Source organism: Hylobates moloch, unplaced genomic scaffold, assembly GCF_009828535.3.
Source record: "Hylobates moloch isolate HMO894 unplaced genomic scaffold, HMol_V3 SCAFFOLD_11, whole genome shotgun sequence".
Taxonomy (NCBI): Eukaryota; Metazoa; Chordata; class Mammalia; order Primates; family Hylobatidae; genus Hylobates; species Hylobates moloch.
In genome coordinates, this window is record NW_026652286.1 from 31,142,972 (window position 1) to 31,164,953 (window position 21,982).

Consider the following 21,982-nt stretch of genomic DNA (forward strand, 5'->3'; position numbering starts at 1 on the left):
TAGTTATTAGAGGAAAGTCCTTTAGATCTATTCATATTTGCTTTATATATTTGGGAGCTCTGGTATTGAGTGCATATAAGTTTATTTATTTATTTTTTATTTTTGAGACAGAGTTTCACTCTGTTGCCCAGGCTGGAGTGCAGTGACGCAATCTCGGCTCACTGCAAGCTCCGCCTCCTGGGTTCATGCCATTGTCCTGCCTCAGCCTCCTGAGTAGCTGGGACTACAGGCGCCCACCACAATGCCTGGCTAATTTTTGTATTTTTAGTACAGATGGAGTTTCACCTTGTTAGCCAGGATGGTCTCGATCTCCTGACCTCGTGATCTGCCTGCCTCGGCCTCCCAAAGTGCTGGGAATACCCAGCCACCGTGCCCAACCTATAAATGTAGAATTCCTACATCCTCTTGCTGAGTTGTTCCCTTTATCATTATATAATGACATTTTCATCTCTTTTTACTTACTGTTTTTGACATAAAGTCTGTGTTATCTAAGTATAGCTACTCCTGTTCACTTTTGGTGTTCCTTTGTGTGGAATGTTTTTTCCACTCCTTTACTTTCAGTCGCTATGTATCTTCACAGGTGACATGAGTTTCTTGTAGACAGAATATACTTGGGCTATATTTTGTATTCATTCAACCAGTCTATATGTTTTTAGTAGAAAGTTTAATCCTTTTACATTAAAGGTTATTATTGATATGTGAAGGCTTATTCCTGTCATTTTATGAATTGATTTCTGTTTGCTTTGCCTACAATTTGTTCCTTTCTTTCTCTCTTATTTAACATTGTGGTTTGGTAATTTTCTGTAGTGGTAACATTTGAATTCTTTCTCTTATTTATGTATTTGCTCTACCAGTTTTATACTTTCATGTTTTTTTTCTTTTCATGATGGTAGATATTGTCTTATCACTTCCAGGGGTAGAATTCCATAAGCATTTCTTGTAGAGCTTGTCCTGTGGTGATGAATTCCCTCAGTTTTTGCTGATCTAGAAAAGACTTTATTTCTCTTTCATTTATGAAGGATAACTTTGCTGGGTATTGTATACTTAGTGGCAGTTTTATTTTTCTCTTAACATTTTGAATATATTATCCTATTCTCCCCTGGCCTGTAAGATTTCTGCTGATAAACCTGCTATTAGTTTGAAGGGGGTACTTTTCTAAGTTACTGGGCACTTTTCTTTTGCTGTTTTAATTCTCTCTTTAACTTTTGACAGTTTGACTGTAATGTACCATGGAGAAGACCTTTTTAACTTGCATCTCTCTGGGGATCTCTGAGCTTCTTATATCTGGATGTCTAATTCTCTTGCTAGATATGGGGAGTTTTTAGCTATGAATTTGTTAAATAGGTTTTCTATCCTGTTGTTTTCTTGTCACCTTCTGAGACACTGAAAATTTGAATATTTGGTCACTTTATGGTGTCCCATAGGTCACATACTCTTCCTTCATTCTTAAAAGTTCTTTTTTTTTCTTTATTTTAATCTAACTTGGTGATATCAAAAGACCTCTCTTCAAGTTCTGAAATTTGTTCTTCTACTTGATATAGTGTATGATTGAAGCTTTCAAAAGTATTTCTTATTTCATTTAATGAATTCCTCAGTTACAGAATTTTTTTTAATGATATTTATCTCTTTGGTAAATTTCTCATTTCTATCCTGAATTGTTTTTCTGATTTTTTTCTGTTTTTTTTTTTTTTTTAATTATACTTTAAGTTTTAGGGTACATGTGCACAACGTGCAGGTTTGTTACATATGTATACATGTGCCATGTTGGTGTGCTGCACCCATTAACTCGTCATTTAGCATTAGGTATATCTCCTAATGCTATCCCTCCCCTCTCCCCCCACCCCACAACAGGCCTGGTGTGTGATGTTCCCCTTCCTCTGTCCATGTGTTCTCATTGTTCAATTCCCACCTATGAGTGAGAACATGCAGTGTTTGGTTTTTTGTCCTTGCAATAGTTTGCTGAGAATGATGGTTTCCAGCTTCATCCATGTCCCTACAAAGGACATGAACTCATCCTTTTTTATGGCTGCATAGTATTCCATGGTGTATATGTGCCACATTTTCTTAATCCAGTCTATCATTGTTGGACATTTGGCTTGGTTCCAAGTCTTTGCTATTGTGAATAGTGCCACAATAAACATACATGTGCAGGTGTCTTTATAGCACCATGTTTTATAATCCTTTGGGTATATACCCAGTAATGGGATGGCTGGGTCAAATGGTATTTCTAGTTCTAGATCCCTGAGGAATCGCCACACTGACTTCCACAATGGTTGAACTAGTTAACAGTCCCACCAACAGTGTAAAAGTGTTCCTATTTTTCCACATCCTCTCCAGCACCTGTTGTTTCCTGACTTTTTAATGATGGCCATTCTAACTGGTGTGAGATGGTATCTCATTGTGGTTTTGATATGCATTTCTCTGATGGCCAGTGATGATGAGCATTTTTTCATGTGTTTTTTGGCTGCATATTTATGCATTTGTCTTCCTTTGAGAAGTGTCTGTTCATATCCTTTGCCCACTTTTTGATGGGGTTGTTTGCTTTTTTCTTGTAAATTTGTTTGAGTTCTTTGTAGATTCCATATATTAGCCCTTTGTCAGATGAGTAGATTGCAAAAATTTCCTCCCATTCTGTAGGTTGCCTGTTCACTCTGATGGTAGTTTCTTTTGCTGTGCAGAAGCTGTTTAGTTTAATTAGATCCCATTTGTCAATTTTGGCTTTAGTTTGCCATTGCTTTTGGTGTTTTAGACATGAAGTCCTTGCCCATGCCTATGTCCTGAATGGTATTGCCTAGCTTTTCTTCTAGGGTTTTTATGGTTTTAGGTCTAACATTTAAGTCTTTAATCCATCTTGGTTTAATTTTTGTATAAGATGTAAGGAAGGGGTCCAGTTTCAGCTTTCTACATATGGCTAGCCAACTTTCCCAGCATCATTTATTAAATAGGGAATCCTTTCCCCATTTCTTATTTTTGTCAGGTTTGTCAGGTTTGTCAAAGATTAGATAGTTGTAGATATGTGGCATTATTTCTGAGGGCTCTGTTCTGCTCCATTGGTCTATATCTCTGTTTTGGTACCAGTACCATGCTGTTTTGGTTACTGTAGCCTTGTAGTATAGTTTGAAGTCAGGTAATGTGGTGCCTCCATCTTTATTCTTTTGGCTTAGGATTGACTTGGCAATGTGGGCTCTTTTGTGGTTCCATATGAACTTTAAAGTAGTTTTTTCCAAATCTGTGAAGAAAGTCATTGGTAGCTTGATGGGAATGGCATTGAATCTATAAATTACCTTGGGCAGTATGGCCATTTTCATGATATTGATTCTTCCTACCCATGAGCATGGAAGGTTCTTCCATTTGTTTGTATCCTCTTTTATTTCATTGAGCAGTGGTTTGTAGTTCTCCTTGAAGAGGTCCTTCACATCCCTTGTAAGTTGGATTCCTAGATATTTCATTCTCTTTGAAGCAATTGTGAATGGGAGTTCACTCATGATTTGGCTCTCTGTCTGTTATTGGTGTATAAGAGTGCTTGTGATTTTTGCACATTGATTTTGTATCCTGAGACTTTGCTGAAGTTGCCTATCAGCTTAAGGAGATTTTGGGCTTAGATGATGAGGTTTTCTAGATATACAATTATGTCATCTGCAAACAGGGACAATTTGACTTCCTCTTTTCCTAAGTGAATACCCTTTATTTCCTTCTCCTGCCTGATTGTCCTGGCCAGAACTTCCAACACTATGTTGAATAGGAGTGGTGAGAGAGGGCATCCCTGTCTTGTGCCAGTTTTCAAAGGGAATGCTTCCAGTTTTTGCCCATTCAGTATGATATTGGCTGTTGGATTGTCATAGATAGCTCTTATTATTTTGAGATACGTCCCAACAATACCTAATTTATTGAGAGTTTTTAGCATGAAGGGTTGTTGAATTTTGTCAAAGGCCTTTTCTGCATCTATTGAGATAATCGTGTGATTTTTGTCTTTGGTTCTATTTATATGCTGCATTCCGTTTATTGATTTGCGTATGTTGATCCAGCCTTGCATCCCAGGGATGAAGCCCCACTTGATCATGGTGGATAAGCTTTTTGATGTGCTACTGGATTCGGTTTGCCCTTATTTTATTCAGGATTTTTGCACTGATGCTCATCAGGGATATTGGTCTAAAATTCTCTTTTTTGGTTGTGTCTCTGCCTGGCTTTGGTATCAGGATGATGCTGGCCTCACAAAATGAGTTAGGGAGGATTCCCTCTTTTTCTATTGATTGGAATAGTTTCAGAAGAATGGTACCAGCTCCTCCTTGTACCTCTGGTAGAATTCGGCTGTGAATCCATCTGGTCCTGGACTTTTTTTGGTTGTTAGGCTATTAATTATTGCCACAATTTCAGGGCCTGTTATTGGCCTATTCAGAGATTTAACTTCTTCCTGGTTTAGTCTTGGGAGGGTGTATGTTTCGAGGAATTTATCCATTTCTTCTAGATTTTCAAGTTTATTTGCATAGAGGCGTTTATAGTATTCTCTGATGGTAGTTTGTATTTCTGTGGGATTGGTGGTGATATCCCCTTTATCATTTTTTATTGCGTCTATTTGATTCTTCTGTCTTTTCTTCTTTATTAATCTTGCTAGCGGTCTATCAATTTTGTTGATCTTTTCAAAAAACTACCTCCTGGATTCATTGATTGTTTGAAGGGTTTTTTGTGTCTCTATCTCTTTCAGCTGTGCTCTGATCTTAGTTGTTTCTTGCCTTCTCCTAGCTTTTGAATTTGTTTGCTTTTGCTTCTCTAGTTCTTTTAATTGTGATGTTAGGGTGTCAATTTTAGATCTTTCGTACTTTCTCTTGTGGGCATTTAGTGCTATAAATTTCCCTCTACACACTGCTTTAAATGTGTCCCAGAGATTCTGGTATGTTGTGTCTTTGTTCTCGCTGGTTTCAAAGAACATCTTTATTTCTGCCTTCATTTTGTTATGTACCCACTAGTCATTCAGGAGCAGGTTGTTCAGTTTCCATGTTTTTGAGGGGTTTTGAGTGAGTTTCTTAATCCTGAGTTCTAGTTTGATTGCACTGTGGTCTGAGAGACAATTTGTTATAATTTCTTTTCTTTCACATTTGCCAAGGAGTGCTTTACTTCCAACTATGTGGTCAATTTTTGAATAGGTGTGGTATGGTGCTGAAAAGAATGTATATTCTGTTGATTTGGGGTGGAGAGTTCTGTAGATGTCTATTAGGTCCACTTGGTGCAGAGCTGAGTTCAATTCCTGAATATCCTTGTTAACTTTCTCTCTCATTGATCTGTCTAATGTTGACAGTGGGGTGTTAAAATCTCCCATTATTATTGTGTGGGAGTCTAAGTTTCTTTGTAGGTCTGTAAGGACTTGCTTTATGAATCTGGGTGCTCCTGCATTGGGTGCATATATATTTAGGATAGTTAGCTCTTCTTGTTGAATTGATCCCTTTACCATTATGTAATGGCCTTCTTTGTCTCTTTTGATCTTTGTTGGTTTAAAGTCTGTTTTATCAGAGACTAGGATTGCAACCCCTGCCTTTTTTTGTTTTCCATTTCCTTGGTAGATCTTCCTCCATCCCTTTATTTTGAGTCTGTGTGTGTCTCTGCACATGAGATGGGTTTCCTGAATACAGCACACTGATGGGTCTTGACTCCTTATCCAATTTGCCAGTCTGTGTCTTTTAATTGGAGCATTTAGTGCATTTACACTTAAGGTTAATATTGTTATGTGTGAATTTGATCCTTTCCTTATGATGTTAGCTGTTTATTTTGCTCATTAGTTGATGCAGTTTCTTCCTAGCCTCGATGGTCTTTACAATTTGGCATGTTTTTGCAGTGGCTGGTACTGGTTGTTCCTTTCCATGTTTAGTGCTTCCTTCAGGAGGTCTTGTAGGGCAGGCCTGGTGGTGACAAAATCTCTCAGCATTTGCTTCTCTGTAAAGGATTTTATTTCTCCTTCACTTATGAAGCTTAGTTTGGCTGGATATGGAATTCTGGGTTGAAAATTCTTTTCTTTAAGAATGTTGAATATTGGCCCCCACTCTCTTCTGGCTTGTAGAGTTTCTGCCGAGAAATCAGCTGTTATTCTGATGGGCTTCCCTTTGTGGGCAACCCAGCCTTTCTCTCTGGCTGCCCTTAATATTTTATCCTTCATTTTGACTTTGGTGACTCTGACAATTATGTATCTTGGAGTTTCTCTTCTCGAGGAGTATCTTTGTGTTGTTCTCTGTATTTCCTGAATTTGAATGTTGGCCTTCCTTGCTAGATTGGGGTAGTTCTCCTGGATAATATCCTGCAGAGTGTTTTCCAACTTGGTTCCATTCTCCCCGTCACTTTCAGGTACACCAATCAGATGTAGATTTGGTCTTTTCACATAGTCCCATATTTCTTGGAGGCTTTGTTTGTTTCTTTTTATTCTTTTTTCTCTAAACTTCTCTTCTCGCTTCATTTCATTCATTTCATCTTCCATCACTGATACCCTTTCTTCTAGTTGATGGAATCGGCTACTGAGGCTTGTGCATTCATCATGTAGTTCTCATGCCGTGGTTTTCAGCTCCATCAGGTCCTTTAAGGACTTCTCTGCATTGGTTATTCTAGTTAGCCATTTGTCTAATTTGTTTTCAGGGTTTTTAACTTCTTTGCCATGGGTTCGAACTTCCTCCTTTATCTCGGAGTAGTTTGATCATCAGAAGCCTTCTTCTCTCAACTCATCAAAGTCATTCTCCGTCCAGCTTTGTTCCATTGCTGGTGAGGAGCTGCATTCCTTTGGAGGAGGAAAGGTGCTCTGATTTTTAGATATTCCAGTTTTTCTGCTCTGTTTTTTCCCCATCTTTGTGTTTTAGTATACCTTTTGTCTTTGACGATGGTGATGTACAGATGGGATTTTGGTGTGGATGTCCTTTCTGTTTGTTAGTTTTCCTTCTAATAGTCAGGACCCTCAGCTGAAGGTCTGTTGGAGTTTGCTGGAGGTCCACGCCAGACTCTGTTTGCCTGGGTATCAGCAGTGGAGGCTGCAGAACAGCAGATATCGGTGAACAGCAAATGTTGTTGCCTGATCCTTCCTCTGGAAGTTTTGTCTCAGAGGAGTACCCAGCTGTGTGAGGTGTCAGTTTGCCCCTACTGGGGGTGCCTCCCAGTTAGGCTACTCGGGGGTCAGGGACCCACTTGAGGAGGCAGTCTGTCTGTTCTCAGATCTGAAGCTGCGTGCTGGTAGAACCACTACTTTTTTCAAAGCTGTCATACAGGGACATTTAAGTCTGCAGAGGTTTCTGCTGCCTTTTGTTTGGCTATGCCCTCACCCCAGAGGTAGAGTCTACAGAGGCAGGCAGGCCTCCTTGAGCTGTGGTGGGCTTCACCCAGTTCAAGCTTCCCGGCTGCTTTTTTTAGCTACTCAAGCCTCAGCAATGACGTGCGCCCCTCCCCCAGCCTAGCTGCCGCCTTGCAGTTTGATCTCAGACTGCTGTGCTAGCAATGAGTGAGGCTCCGTGGGCGTAGGACCCTCTGAGCCAGGCGCGGGATACAATCTCCTGGTGTGCCGTTTGCTAAGACCATTGGAAAAGCGCAGTATTAGGGTGGGAGTGACCCGTTCTTCCAGGTGCTGTCTGTCACCCCTTTCTTTGACTAGGAAAGGGAATTCCCTGACCCCTTGCGCTTCCTGGGTGAGGCGATGCCTTGCCCTGCTTTGGCTCACGCTCGGGGCACTGCACCCACTGTCCTGCACCCACTTTCCGACACTCCCCAGTGAGATGAACCCGGTACCTCAGTTGGAAATGCAGAAATCACCTGTCTTCTCCATCGCTCACACTGGGAGCTGTAGATGGGAGCTGTTCCTATTCAGCCATGTTGGCTCCACCCTGTTTTTTTTTTTAATCCATGTTCTCTTGTATCTCATTGATCTTCTCTAATATCATTACTTTGAATTATTTTTCTGGGATTTCATAAGTTTTTTTTTCATTGAAATTTGTTGCTGGAGAATTAGTTTTCCATTGGACTTGTCATATTTCCTTGCTTTTTCATGTTTCTATGTCTTTGCATTCATATCTGCACATCTGGTTTAATAATTACTTCTAATTTTCTGAATTTACATTTATAGCAGAGGACTCTTCCTTGAAGCTCTATCTATGGGGTTGGTTGAGTAGAGCACTTTGGCTTTGATCCTGGGTACATGCATTAGTGTAGTCTCTGTATGATTTCTTTGGCTGTAAACAGTGTCAATGGTGTCTGAGATTTCCTCAGTGGCTTAGGCTGTGTTTGTTAGTGGAGACTGTGGTGATATTTTGGTGGAGACAGGGACACCAGATGGGCCAGTCCTTGTTCCCCAGTGGTTACAGTGGAAGGCTAAGCATGTCTGTTCTTGAGCTCTAGAGTGTCGTACACTGGCACTGGTGTTAGTAGATCTAGCTGGGCTGATTCTTAAGCCTTCAGGTAGCTTCTTGGGTGTCAGGAGTGGTAATGGTGGCCTGAGTGGGTGGAAGGGTCTTTGGGTCCCTGGCCAGTGGGTGTTGCATGGGCAATAGCAGTAGCAGTGGGGGAACAACCTTTTGGCTCACAACAGATCTGTGCTTGTGTTGGCAGTAACTATGACAGGCTTGGTGGACAGTCCTTGAACCACAGGTGGCACATGGGGGTGGGTGCCAGCTATTGCAGTAGTGGTAGATTGGGTAAGCTTGTCCTCAGGTTCCCAGGAGGAGTACATGGGAGCCAATGATGGTGGATAGGACAGAGCAATCCCCAAGCACCCAGATGATGTGGCACTTGGTGGGGCAGAGCACTGCCAGTTGGATCTGTCCCAAGTCCCCCTTGGTGGTACATATGGGCACTAGTTTCGATAGGTGGGGGCAGGGTGATTTCCAGGCTCATGGCAGAATGTTTGAGTGGGGACAGCAGTGACTGTGCTGCAGCCCTGCTTTTGGGGATTGTGGAGGTGCTTTCAGTGGTAGCAGCTATAGACAGGTGGCTAGGGAGCATGTGCTTTGGCCCCAGGTAGTGGCTATGAGCAGGGTTGTCTGTCCTTAGGATGGTTGTTAATGAGCTATGGCCCTGCTGCTAGGAATGGTGGGGTTGTTGCCAGTGGTTCATGTTTCAGCTTTGGCAGTGGCAGCCAGCAGCAGTCACTGGCTGCAGGTAGAGGGTGTCAATGGGGATTCAGAGATGTGGAGATGCAGGGGCTGTTGGGCTCCAAGGCAGGATGCAGTCTGGAGGGTGCTGGGCTCTCTCAATGGCATCTTGCTGTAGTTGCTTAGGACTTGGGGCAGTGTGTGAGAACCAATCTGAGCTCCCTCTTTGGAGCAATATTATCACATGGTCTCTTGGCAGCTTCCTATGTTAGTCTCAGTACCCACCAAGGTTGACAAGCTCCCCTATGATTAGGAGTGCAGGAGTTCACTGTGGGAATATGAACCACTGAGGGTCTTTCACTTCCATTTTCCCTATGTTGGGGAGCCTCTCTAACTTCCCAGCTGATACTGCCAGGCAAGCTGCCTGGTTTCCCTTTCCTTCCTTGCCTTAGGTATTTCCTATTACTTCCCTATTGAATTTCAGTGTTCTCTCTTAAGTGATTGATTTGAAGTGTGATTATCGACTTCCTATTTTGGTTCTTCTTTGTGTAGGAGGCCTACCAGATGCTTCTAGTCAGCAATCTTGAAGCCCCTTTGTTTTTTTTTTTTCTTAACACAAATGGTACTTTATTATACATATTTGCTTTTGTATATCACTTTTTAAAAGTTTCACAATACATATTGAGGATATATGTATCAGGATGTGTAGCCTTTCTCATTCATTTTATTTCTTGTATTTTTATTTATTTATTTTGAGACAGAGTTTTGCTTTGTTGCCTAGGCTGGAGTGCAATGGTGGGATCTCAGCTCACTGCAATGTCCGCCTTCTGGGTTCAAGGTATTCTGCTGCCTCAGCCTCCTGAGTAGCTGGGACTACAGGCATGCGCCACCATGCCTGGCTAATTTTGTATTTTTAGTGGAGATGGGGTTTCACCATGTTGACCAGGCTGGTCTTGAACTCCCTGACTTCTAGTGATCTGCCCACCTCGGCCTCCCAAAGTGCTGGGATACAGGCATGAGCCACCATGCCTGGCCTCTCATTTCTTGTAACTGACTACATTACATTCCAGTCTGGATGTACTATAATGTATTTAACCTGTCTTCATTAATGGACTTTTTGATTGGTTCTAATCTTTTGGTATTACTAACAATATTGCAGCGAATATTCTTGTATATCCTTCTTTGTGTTCTTGTACAAATGTCTATGTAGGAAAAATTTCTAGAGATGGAATTATGGGTTAAAGGCTGTATTCAATTTAAATTTTAAATAAATATTATCAAATTGCCTCTCATAGCTGCTGTGTCAATTTGTACTCCTAACAATAATGTTTGAGAATGCTTATTTTTGTGTACTCTGGACCATACAGGTGAAAACTGATATCTCATTGTTTTAGTTTGTATTTTTATCATTTGAATTAGATTGCTTATATTATGTTTAAATATTAGGCATTTGAGAAAAACTTGTTTTTAACCTTTTTATTATGGAATATAATACCCAAATACAAAATAGAAATGTGCACAAAAGAAGAAGTTTTGTCATAAAGTGAATATCTGTGTAACTACCACCCAGGTTAAGAAGTAGAATGTTTGTATTACCCGGAAGCCTTTCTTCTTCCTATACCAACCACTACGCCCCTTCCTCCTCCAAAGGGAAAAAACATCACTACCTTTCTTTTATGATAATCACTTCTTTGCTTTTCTTTATAGTTTCACCCCCAGAGCATGCATGCCTATACAACACACTGTTGGGTCTGTCTGTTCTTTACTTTATATAAATGGGCTTTATATATCCTTTTGTTTCTGGATCCTTTCATTTCATATAAGATTTGCGAGATACATTCTTATTATTTTGTGTAGCGGTAATTTGCTCATTTTCATTGTTTTATAGTGTTCCATTCTATGATTATATCACAGTTTGCCCATTCTGCTGTTGACAGACATTTCCAGTTTGGGACTAATATGAATAATGCATTCTTGTATACTTGGTGTGCAAGTGCCTGCACCTTTGTTGGGTAAATTCTTAGAAGTAGAATTTCTGGATGATGGGATGTGGTATTTTTATCTATATTAGATAATGTCAAGCTGTTATACAAATTCTTCTAATTTACACTTCCACTAGCAGAGTATGAGAGTTCCTGTTGTCATATACTTTCTCCCATTATTTATATTATCAGTCTTTATAGCTTAAACATTCTGGTGGATATGAAGTGACATCTCATAATTTTAATTTTCAGTTCCTTAAATATTAATGAAGTTAAGCACATATAGAAATCCTCTTTTATGAATCCATTTTTGGGTCCATTTTTCTATTCAATTTCTTGTCATTTTTTATTGATTTGTAGGAGTTTTAATACATTCTGGGTACAGACCAGTTTATAGTCTTAGTTTGGATTCCAACAAAAGTAGAGCCTTGTGATGAGGACTAGGGTACCGATAGATTTTTGGGAGATAATCCCAGGAAGTAGAAGTGAGGGAGTAGTGAGGTTTGGAAGAAGGAAAAAGCCTCCTTCTTGTTAAGGTCACACTATAGGCAATGGGAACTGGATTCTTTTAGAACCTCTGAGAAGAGCACAGAAAGCCTTCCTGAAGGAGGAGAGTCTGAAGCACTTATTCAATGCTGATTAAGAGTTTCTTCCAGTGGTGTTTACTCCCCCATCTCCCAAGCTGAGCTTGTGCTGGGCTAAACATATTTCCGTGGCCTTCAGAGAAGGTCATGAAGCAGAAGGCGGCAGAATGTTCAGTCATTGCTTGAGATGAGATACTAGCAAGGCCAGTCTGTGCTCGCATGGGACTGTCCATTGCAGCTCTGGCCAAAATCAGATCTGGTCCAGGGAACTCCTAAGTAGCGGCACCAATGGCATTTTTTCTGTTTTGTAGATACCTTTTTTCCACACTAAAAGATGCCTTTTACTCTCTTATGATGTCTTTTCATGAACAGAAATGCTTAATATTATTTATATAATCAAATAAAATTTATCTACTTTTCCCGTTTTGGGTGATGCTTTCAATATTTTGTTTAAAAAATCTTTTCTTACCCTGAATTCATGAGGACATTCTTAAGCTACTTTTTTAGGTAGTGTATTTTTTTTGAGAAGGTGATGAAAGATATGGGTAATTTCTCCAGAAACATACAAATCATTTTATATAACTTGAAGGTGTTCATGGAACCTTCAAAGGCCTTCCATAGAACCCCTAGTACTTTACTGATCGCAGGTTCGGAATCTCTAGTCATTGTTTTACCTTTTTAATTTAGACCCATAGACTACCTGGAACTGATCTTTGCATCGTATGACATGAGATAGGGAGCAAGTTTTATTTTATTTTTTCATATGGACGTCTAAAACATATACCTGCTTAGTTTTTATTCCTTTTTCTGTGCTCTCTAGTCTGTTCCAAAGGAATGTTTTTCTCCTCTTGTGCCAGTTACTCTGTATTAATTACTGTTGCTTTATAGTTTATCTTGATATCTGATAGATCAAGTCTATTTTTTGTGCTCAAGATTTTCTTGGCTTTTCTTGGATGTTTGGATTTTCATATGAATTTCAAAATCAACTTACTATATTATGCACACACACACAGATACACACACACCACACACACACACACACACACACACACACACACACACGCACACATAGACTGTTGGAATTGCACTGAATCTCTAAATTAATTTGGGGAGATTGACTTCTTTACAATTTTGAGTCTTCCAATCCATGACATAGTATAGCTCTCCGATTGCTGGGCCTTAACTTATTCTCAAAAATGTTACATAGTTTATTGCAATGAGGCATTGCATATCTTTCATTACAAGTCTTACCTAGGTATTTGATATTTGTGATAGTTTTATATAAATTATATTTATAAATTTCATTTTGCTTGGGATTATATGTAGAAAAGCATTTTTTGTACAATGCTCTTGCATAAAACAAAATTGTCAAGCCCATTTGTTAATTATAATTCTTCATCTGTAGGTTCTTTTGAATTTTCTTTCTGTATAATCATATCATCTGCAAATTCTGGCAATTTGATTTCTTCTTTTAAATTTTTATATTTTGCATGTACTTTTCTTGTCTAATTATACTGTCTAATACTTCCAATGCAATGTTGAAAATAGAAGTAGTGGGCATCTTTATTGCATTCTCTATCTCAAAGAAAATGCTGTTGACATTTTATTATCAAGAATCATGGTATGATGTTTGCTTAAAAATACTGTTTTTTGTGCACTTGTTGCAGTTGTTGGGTGTACCATTATAAATATGTCAATTAGGTCAAATTTGTTGATGATATTAATTAAGTCTTTTATATTTTTCTGCCTTTAAAAGTCTACTTATTTTATCATTTATCCAGAGAATATTTTAAAATTTTTACTTTCAGTTATGGACTTCTCTTATACTTCTGGCAAGCTTAGCTAAATATTTTGAGAATATGGCATTAGGTTTATATAAACTTAGAACTGTTATATCTTATTGATGAATTGACTTTTTAATCGTTACTATTACTGTTACTATTATCTTTATCTCTAATAATGCTCTTTGCCTTTAACCCTTTTTTGTCTGATATTATAGTTTTCTTTTGGTTAGTGCTTGCACCAAAACCAAAATCTATTTAACTCAGAACTTTCTAAACTTATATGAACATAGAATTTTATCAAGGCATAATATATATTAATATCTCAGGAAACAAGTGGTATATAGAACACACTTTGTAAAATAGTGATCTAAAATATATGATTATTAAAGGAGTATACCTAGGGGGTCATAGATAAGAGAGCTACTTAGATATCTCCAGTTGGGGAGTCCATTAAAGCAGGGTTAAGCAAACTATGTCCAGGGAGCCCAATCTGGCACACTATCTGTTCTTGTAAATAAAATTTTATTGGAATACAGCTATGCCCACTTATTTATGTAATTTCTGTAATTGCTTTTGCTCTATGATGGCAGAGTTGAGTAGAGAGACCATATGGCTATCGAAGCTTAAATTGTTTACTGTTTGGCCTTTTACAGAAAATTTGGCAATTATTTTCCTGCTAATAATTGCCAAACATTGTTGAACACATTACTTTGTGGGCTCAATATGTTGCTAGATATTTTATGTAGATAATCTCATTTTATTATCCTAAAAATCTTTTAAGGTAGATGAGATGAGATTGTGTTTATTTTACAAATGAGGAAACTAAGATGCAGAGAAATTAAATAATTGCCCGTGGTTACATATCTAGTAAATGTCAGAACCAGGTTTTGAAGCTAGATCTGCCTCCTAGCCTTCACTCTCTCAGTATACTAGACTGCCTTCTGGTTCCTGTTGTTTTGGCAGAGTGTGAAGTAATGGAACAAAAAGTTAAGAAGGGTAAAAAACTCATACTTTGCCATTGTTACTCTAAGAGGTTAGCTATGTAAAGTATACCTGTTAAGTGCCAGGGTACTGTACTAATTGCTTTACATGTTATCTCATTCAATTTTATCAATGAATCTGTGTTGCATTTTATAGATAAGGAAATTGAAGTTATTTATCAAGGAAAAAGTAGTTAATCTATCTCAGACCATACTTTCAGAGGAATATTGCTGATTTAAAGATAGTTAGATAACTCTATTGACTATGTCTATTATATAATACAGTGGATACACACCACAAATGTTTCCTCATGCTGTTGTCTAGGATTCCAAATAAAAGTTTTAATAACCACATAATGACATAATATTATGCCTAGTGAGTGGGCTGTATTTTAAACTTTCCCTTATTTTTGGATGTAGGATATAGAACTCACATTATTAATTAGAAGATTTTCTTGCATGTTAATGACAATTTAGAAAATACTCTGAATGTTGTTAAAGAGTGTGACCTTTGCAAGTGTGAACTCTGTATAAAATAGTAGAACTGCATACTTTTTTTGCTTAATTTATTTTTTCCAATTTAAAATGTTCAGCATTAAGGAAATTTAGAAAAATGTGAAAAATGGAAAGAAAGTGTTTACCTATTCTCCCATGCCCAGTGGCAGCCTTTGTTAACAGCTTATTCCTCTCAGTCCTTTTCCTAAGAACATAGTCTTTTATTATTTTTTAAAAAGTATGTGAATATAATTTTTATCCCCCCTTTTTAGCTTTACGTCATATACCTAGTAATGGGAAACTCTGACTCAAAATGAAAGCTCTGTCAGCAATTTGTCATGTGGTCCTAAGTGAGTAGTATGTCCGTTTCCTTGCCTATAAACTTGGGCACATTTCATTCTGCTATCCCTGATATTTTTACTCAGAATGTGAGGCAACCTCTGAGGCTAGGCCAGATCTTGTCTGAACTTTAAAGTGGAATCTTCAAATTGTTATGAAGAAGATACAGTAAAATGATAAGCAGGATCTCTCCACATGATCCTCTTTGTTTCTTTGTTTTTGAGAGTGAGCAAAAGACCTAAGGTAAGGTTGAGAAGGACTAACCTGTAGTGTGCAACTAAGCTCCTAGTGGGTCTACAGTGTTTATTTGTTAGGTGTGATAGTGTGGTAGCATTGCCAAGGACACAACTGTAGGGTCTTGTACCCTTAAGGCATTCCTCTTTAAAAAGTGGATGACTATACTAGCCACCACATCACCTAAGATGTGACTTCAGCTCATTTCATTTGAGTCTTAGGGAAAAAGCAAAAAGAGAAATACATTTATGGAAGGCATACCCCATCTAGGAAGCATTTTCATATATCAAATCCCCACAAAAACTTTGGGAGGTAAATGTTAACATCCTCATCTTTAAAAGTTTTTTTTTTATTTTAGAAAGTGAGATTATATAGTTTTATAATCTGCTTTCTTCTCTTTACACATTTCATACAAAGCTGTAATTATTTGTCTTCTTTACTAGGCTGTGAACTCCTTGAAGTCACCAACTCTACTGCATTCATTTTTGTTTTCTCAGGGCTTAACACAGTGCCTGGCACAGAGTAAACATCCAGTAAATGATGAGTAAGGATGATTTACTCTAGGAATTAGGACTCTTAGATAATTAGCCCATAGTTATCAAATCTTTATTTTTCTTTTCTTCCAGCATCTCTCTTCCTTTTAATTTCTACCATGAATTTAGAAATGCTTGAAAAATGTAAAGTGCCACATACATGCAAGTTGAGACTATGTTGACTCTCTGTATTCCCATAAGTCGTTCTGGTCTGTATCCAGTTGATAATGCAGTTGTTATTTTTATAGTAGTCTAAGTACATATTTGCACAACAGGTGGTGTCAACTCATCTAAGTTACTTGCTGTTATTTGCCTGATACTTTTAAATTACAGAGCTCCATTACTGAAGTCATTATTTGTGGTTAAGAGGGAGTGGTACTGAGAGTGGTAACAAGAAGACTTTTAAAAAATGAGGATTAAAATTGACCATCTTTAGCTGCCTTTAAATTTATCTTGATTTAATTATCTAGAACAAGTACAAAGAATGGCCCTGCCTTATTTTTTTCTGTATGTCCACTCTACACAAAATACGCTGATTAAAAAGAGGTATGGACTTAAAAATTAGAATTTATTTGCAAGATTTTGTTAAATGATTGCTTTTTAAATCTCTGCCACTCTACTGTTACTCTATTTTGTGAGCAGAACTCAAGAAGAGAAAACTCAGCAAGGATAGGAATCCTCTCCTCTTTCTGGATATGATAGTGCACAGCAAATACAAGACTATTCTAACTATAGCATATATCTTACAATGAATCCAAATGGTCATTCCTGGAGGTCTGGGATTATGCTTTATTGTCCTATATCCCTAGATATTCCTATTCATGCCATTCATCCTGTGGGCTCTCAGAAATATTAATTGAATTGCTGAAGAATTGCTTGTATCTTTATCTCAGATTTTTTTAAAAAAGCACCCTGCAATAACTAAGACTTAATTTTTTAGCTAAATTCCATGTCTAGTTTCTAATACCTCCTTACATTTAAGAAAACATCGTTATTTTATTTTTATAAAACAGAAACTCCAAAATCATTGAGAATCTTTTCTGTAAAATAAGACATTTTATAGAGTTACAAAATTTTCATTTTTCCATACAAGTTTTTGTGAGCATACCCACATTTAGCACAGTTGCTCTTTAGCCCGGGAGTTTTTGAATTTTAGTGTGCTAGGAATTACCTGAGGACAATGCTTAAAATTAGATTCATTGGCCAACTCTCAGAATCATAGAATTGATTGGTTTGGGTGGAGCTCTAATAATCTTTAAAATTATTTTATTTTATTTTATTTTTGAGATGGAGTCTCGCTCTGTCTCCCAGGCTAGAGTGCAGTGGCGCAATCTTGGTTCACTGCTGTCTCTGCCTCCTGGGTTCAAGTGATTCTTCTGCCTCAGCCCCCTGAGTAGCTGGGACTATCATGCTCGGCTAATCTTTGTATTTTTAGTTGAGACGGGGTTTCACCATGTTGGCCAGGCTGGTCTCAAACTTCTGACCTCAAGTGATTCACCCACCTTGGCCTCCCAAGGTGTTGGGATTACAGGCATGAGCCACCGCACCCAGCCACAATTTTTTTATTTTAATAAGCACTCTAGGCAGTTCTGATATAGGTAGTCTGTGGATTATGTTTTGATAATGACTTTTTTTCTCCAGTCCTACTCATACAGGACCCTCTTTGCCTTTTTAAAAACTATTATTATTAAGTTGTTATCTCTGAAATCAGACAGGCTATAAGAAAAAAAGATCTTAAAAAAGACAATAATAGGTGTTATTTCAAAGAAGTGTATTTTGATAAGAAAAGCAAGGGGCATGAAGGAATAAAGAAGAACAAGTTTATTAAGTGAAAAGTTACAAAATATATTATTTTTTACCCACTGCCAAATTTTTATTTGATTTTGGTCAGGTTGTCGTGCTGCCTTCTGTTTGTGTAGTATGTGGAATTTTTCTGTAGTGAAGACGTCAAAATACAAATTTTGGGGATTAAGTCACATGGTAATTCTGTAAATAGTTTTTGGAAGTTTGTGGTCTATATTTTGATCTTGGTTCATAATGATAAGCTGCCTTTGTAAAATACCTTTATAAAGTAATGACATGCGATCTTCTAAATATTCCCTTCATTCCCCTCTCCTCCCCTCCCCTCCTCTCCCATCCCCTTCCCTTCCCTTCCCTTTTCTGAGACAGGATCTCACTCTGTTGCCCAGGATAGAATGCAGTGGTGTAATCATAATTCACTGCAGCCCCAACCTCCTGTGCTCAAGTGGTCTTCCTGCCTCAGCCTTCTGGGTAGCTGGGACTACAGGTGTGTGTCACCATAGCCTGGCTAATTTTTTTTTTTTTTGAGATGGAGCCTTGCCCTGTCACCCAGGCTGGAGTGCAGTGGCAAGATCTCGGCTCACTGCAACCTCTGCCTCCAGGGTTCAAGCGATTCTCCTGCCTCAGCCTCCCAAGTAGCTGGGATTACAGCCACACGCCACCATGCCCAGCTTATTTTTTGTATCTTTAGTAGAGACGGGGTTTCACCATGTTGGCCAGGCTGGTCTCAAACTCCTGACCTCATGACTTGCCCACCCTGGCCTCCCAAAGTGCTGGGATTACAGGTGTGAGCCACTGCACCTGGCCGCCTGGCTAATTTTTAAATTTCTTTTGTAGAGATGGGGGTCTCACTTTGTTGTCCAGGCCGGTTTTGAACTCCTCACCTTAAACGACCCTCCCACTTTGGCCTCCCAAAGTGGTGGGATAACAAGTGTGAATCACTGCACCTGGCCCTCATTTTTTTTGTTTTGTTTTGTGTAGACACTATTTTTATACTGACCACCTTTGTTCATAGATAGCTGTTATTGAATTATTCTTTCAGGAGAGCAGTAGAGTGTTGGCAGTTGTAAAAATGTGTCAAATTTTTGCAATCCTATCTCTGATTTACAATTCAGTTACACATGTTGGCAGAGGTGAACTGGTGGGCCTAAGGAAATGCCACAATAATTCCTCCTCTTTTGACCCAGAAATATCTTGATCCTGACCATATAATTTATTAAAGTAGGCTTAGGGTATGTTACATGAAAGTGTAAAGGTATTCTTCCTAGTGGGTGTGAATAGTATACATTTTTTAAAAATGTAAACTCCTGGTCCACTCAAGGAGATTTTGGTTTAGGAGGTCTGGAGTGGGGCCCAGAAATTTGAACTTTATAAAAGCTTTTTAGGTGATTGTATAATCAGCTAAGTTTTGGTACAACTTTCAACTCTTATAAGAATTCTTTCTACAATATTCTTGGTAAAGAGTCATGCAGTCTCAACTTTGACAACTTCTATTTGTTGAGGCAACTTATTTCATTGCTTTAAAAGATTTATCTTGGACTGAGCTAGGCACGGTTCTGGGTGGGAGTCTGGGGAGCGCAGCAGCCATGGCCAGCCACCTCATGCTCAACAATGGTGCCAGGATGTCCATCCTGGGGCTGGGCACCTGGAAGCCCCTCCACACCAGGTGATTGAGGCTGTGAAGATGGCCATCGATGTTGGGTACTGCCATCTCGACTGTGCCCATGTGTACCAGAATGAGAATGAGGTGGAGGTGGCCGTTCAGGAGAAGCTCAGGGAGCAGGTGGTGAAGTGCGAGGAGCTCTTCATCGTCAGTAAGCTGTGGTGCATGTACCATGAGGAGGGCCTGGTGAAAGGAGCCTGCCAGAAGACGCTTAGTGACCTGAAGCTGGACTACCTGGACCTTTACCTTATTCACTGGCCAACTGTCTTTAAGCCTGGGAAGGAATTTTCCCCATTGGATGAGTCGGGCAATGTGGTTCCCAGTGACACCAACATTCTGGACACATGGGCAGCCATGGAAGAGCTGGTGGATGAAGGTCTGGTGAAAGCTATTGGCATCTCCAACTTCAACCGTTTCCAGGAGGAGAGGATCTTAAACAAACCTGGCTTAAAGGATAAGCCTGCGGTTAACCAGATTGAATGCCACCCGTGCCTCATTCAGGAGAAGTTAAGTCCAAAGGCATTGGGTGACTGCCTACAGCCCCCTCGGCTCTCCCAACAGGCCCTGGGCCAAGCCCGAGGACCCTTCCCTCCTGGAGGATCCCAGGATCAAGACAATCACAGCCAAGCACAATAAAACTACAGCCCAGGTCCTGTTCTGGCTCCCCATGCAGAGGAACTTGGTGGTGATCCCCGAGTCTGTGACACCAGAATGCATTTGCTGAGAACCTTAAGGTCTTTAACTTTGAACTGAGCAGCCAGGATATGACCACCTCACTCAGTTACAACAGGAACTGGAGGGTCTGTGCCTTGTTGAGCTGTGCCTCCCACAAGGATTACCCCTTCCATGAAGAGTTTTGAAGCTGTGGTTGCCTGCTTGTCCCTAAGTGACCTATACCTGTGTTTCCTGCCTCATTTTTTTCATTGCAAATGTAGTATGGCTGTGTCACTCAGCAGTGGGACAGCAAACTGTAGAGTGGCCAGCAAAGGTGTGTCCAGCTTGATGTTGGATCTGAGGAGCCCTGTCAGTAGAGTAGAGGTCTCTTCCAGTTTGCTTTGCCCTTCTTTTTGCCCTGCTGGGGAAAGTACAACCTGAATACCCTTTTCTGACCAAAGGGAAGCAAAATCTGCCAGGTCAAAGTAGTGCCTGCAGTGGCTCACGCCTGTAATCCCAGCACTTTGGGAGGCCGAGGCGGGCAGATCATGAGGTCAGGAGATGGTGAAACCCCGTCTCTATAAAATACAAAAATTAGCCGGGGAGGTGGCAGGCCTGTGGTCCAGTCCGGAGGTGAGGCAGAGAATGGATGACCAAAGAGAAGCAAAATCTACCAGGTCAAAACAGTGCCACTAACAGTAGAGTTTTAACTGCTTGAAACTGTAATCCTTTCAGCAAGACTTCTCTTTGCCTCAAATAAAAAGTGCTTTTGTGAACTTGAAAAAAAAAAAAAAAAGATTTATCTTGGACTGAACTAAAACCTACCACTTTGTAATTTCCACCCACAAGTATTGTTCTTTCTTTGGGAAGGAGGAAAGAGAAACTAATTTTGATCAGCCTTTACTATATTACACTTGCTGTGCTAGGTATCATTGCCTCTTATTTGTATGCTTGAAAAAACTAAGGTAATTTCCTTGGCTGCAAAATGGAGTATCAGAGTAGATCAGTGGTTATCAAAATGTGGTCTATGGACACTGGAGATCCCTGAGACCCTTTCACAGGGTGTGTTGTCAAAACTATTTTCATCATAATGGGAAATTTTTAGTTGCCTTTTTCACTGTATTGACATTTGCACTGAGGATGCATAGCAATTTTGGGTTAAAACTGCTGGTGCCTTAGCACACATTAAGACAGTGTCACCAAATTATATTAGTAGTCATTGAATTCTTTATTATTACCACTCACGAAAAAAACAAACAAAAAGCCAGTTTCACTAAAAGCATTGTAGATGAAACAGTAAAATTATTAATTTTATTAACTGTTGACCCTTCTTTAATACTCTGTGTGCTGAAATGTGAAGTATGTATAAGGCACTTACACTACATACTCAAGTATGATAGTTATCTTGAGGAAAATCACTTGTAATTGAGTTGAACTAACTACTTTTTTCAAAGAACACCATTTTTTACTTGAAAGAACAACTAACAAACACACAATGATTATTTAGACTTAAAAACTTGGCAGACATATCCTCAAAAATGAACAAAGTGAGCCTGCCTATTTTGAAGAAAACAAGTGACACTTTTTTGTCAAAAAAATTTGAGCTTCCAAGAGCAAATTAGTAGTTTGGAAAGCTTTTACCTACCACCACAATCATGATCACTTCCCAGTACTTAAAAATGTTTCTGATAAGATTGGGTGGTGATATTAAGAAATGTGGTTTTAACAATATTGCATAATAAAATATGTCAATGTTTTAAACCCAGTGAGCCAATGTTTCTTAAATGAACTAATGTATGATGTTACAAAGTCATGCATGGCTAAAAGATCCATTTAAAGGCGATTTGATTTTAGAGTAATGGAATACAAAAAGTTTATTGATATTCA

At 39.1% G+C, this 21,982-nt stretch overlaps 1 protein-coding gene and 1 pseudogene across 1 annotated transcript in view; both read left to right on the top strand.

Annotated features, from left to right (window-relative positions):
- Positions 1 to 21,982, top strand: part of LOC116477246 (transcription factor SOX-6-like) — a 538,874-nt gene that overhangs the window by 203,154 nt on the left and 313,738 nt on the right. The gene's annotated exons all lie outside the window — the stretch shown is intronic.
- LOC116476481 (aldo-keto reductase family 1 member B1-like) lies at positions 19,365 to 20,345 on the top strand (annotated as a pseudogene).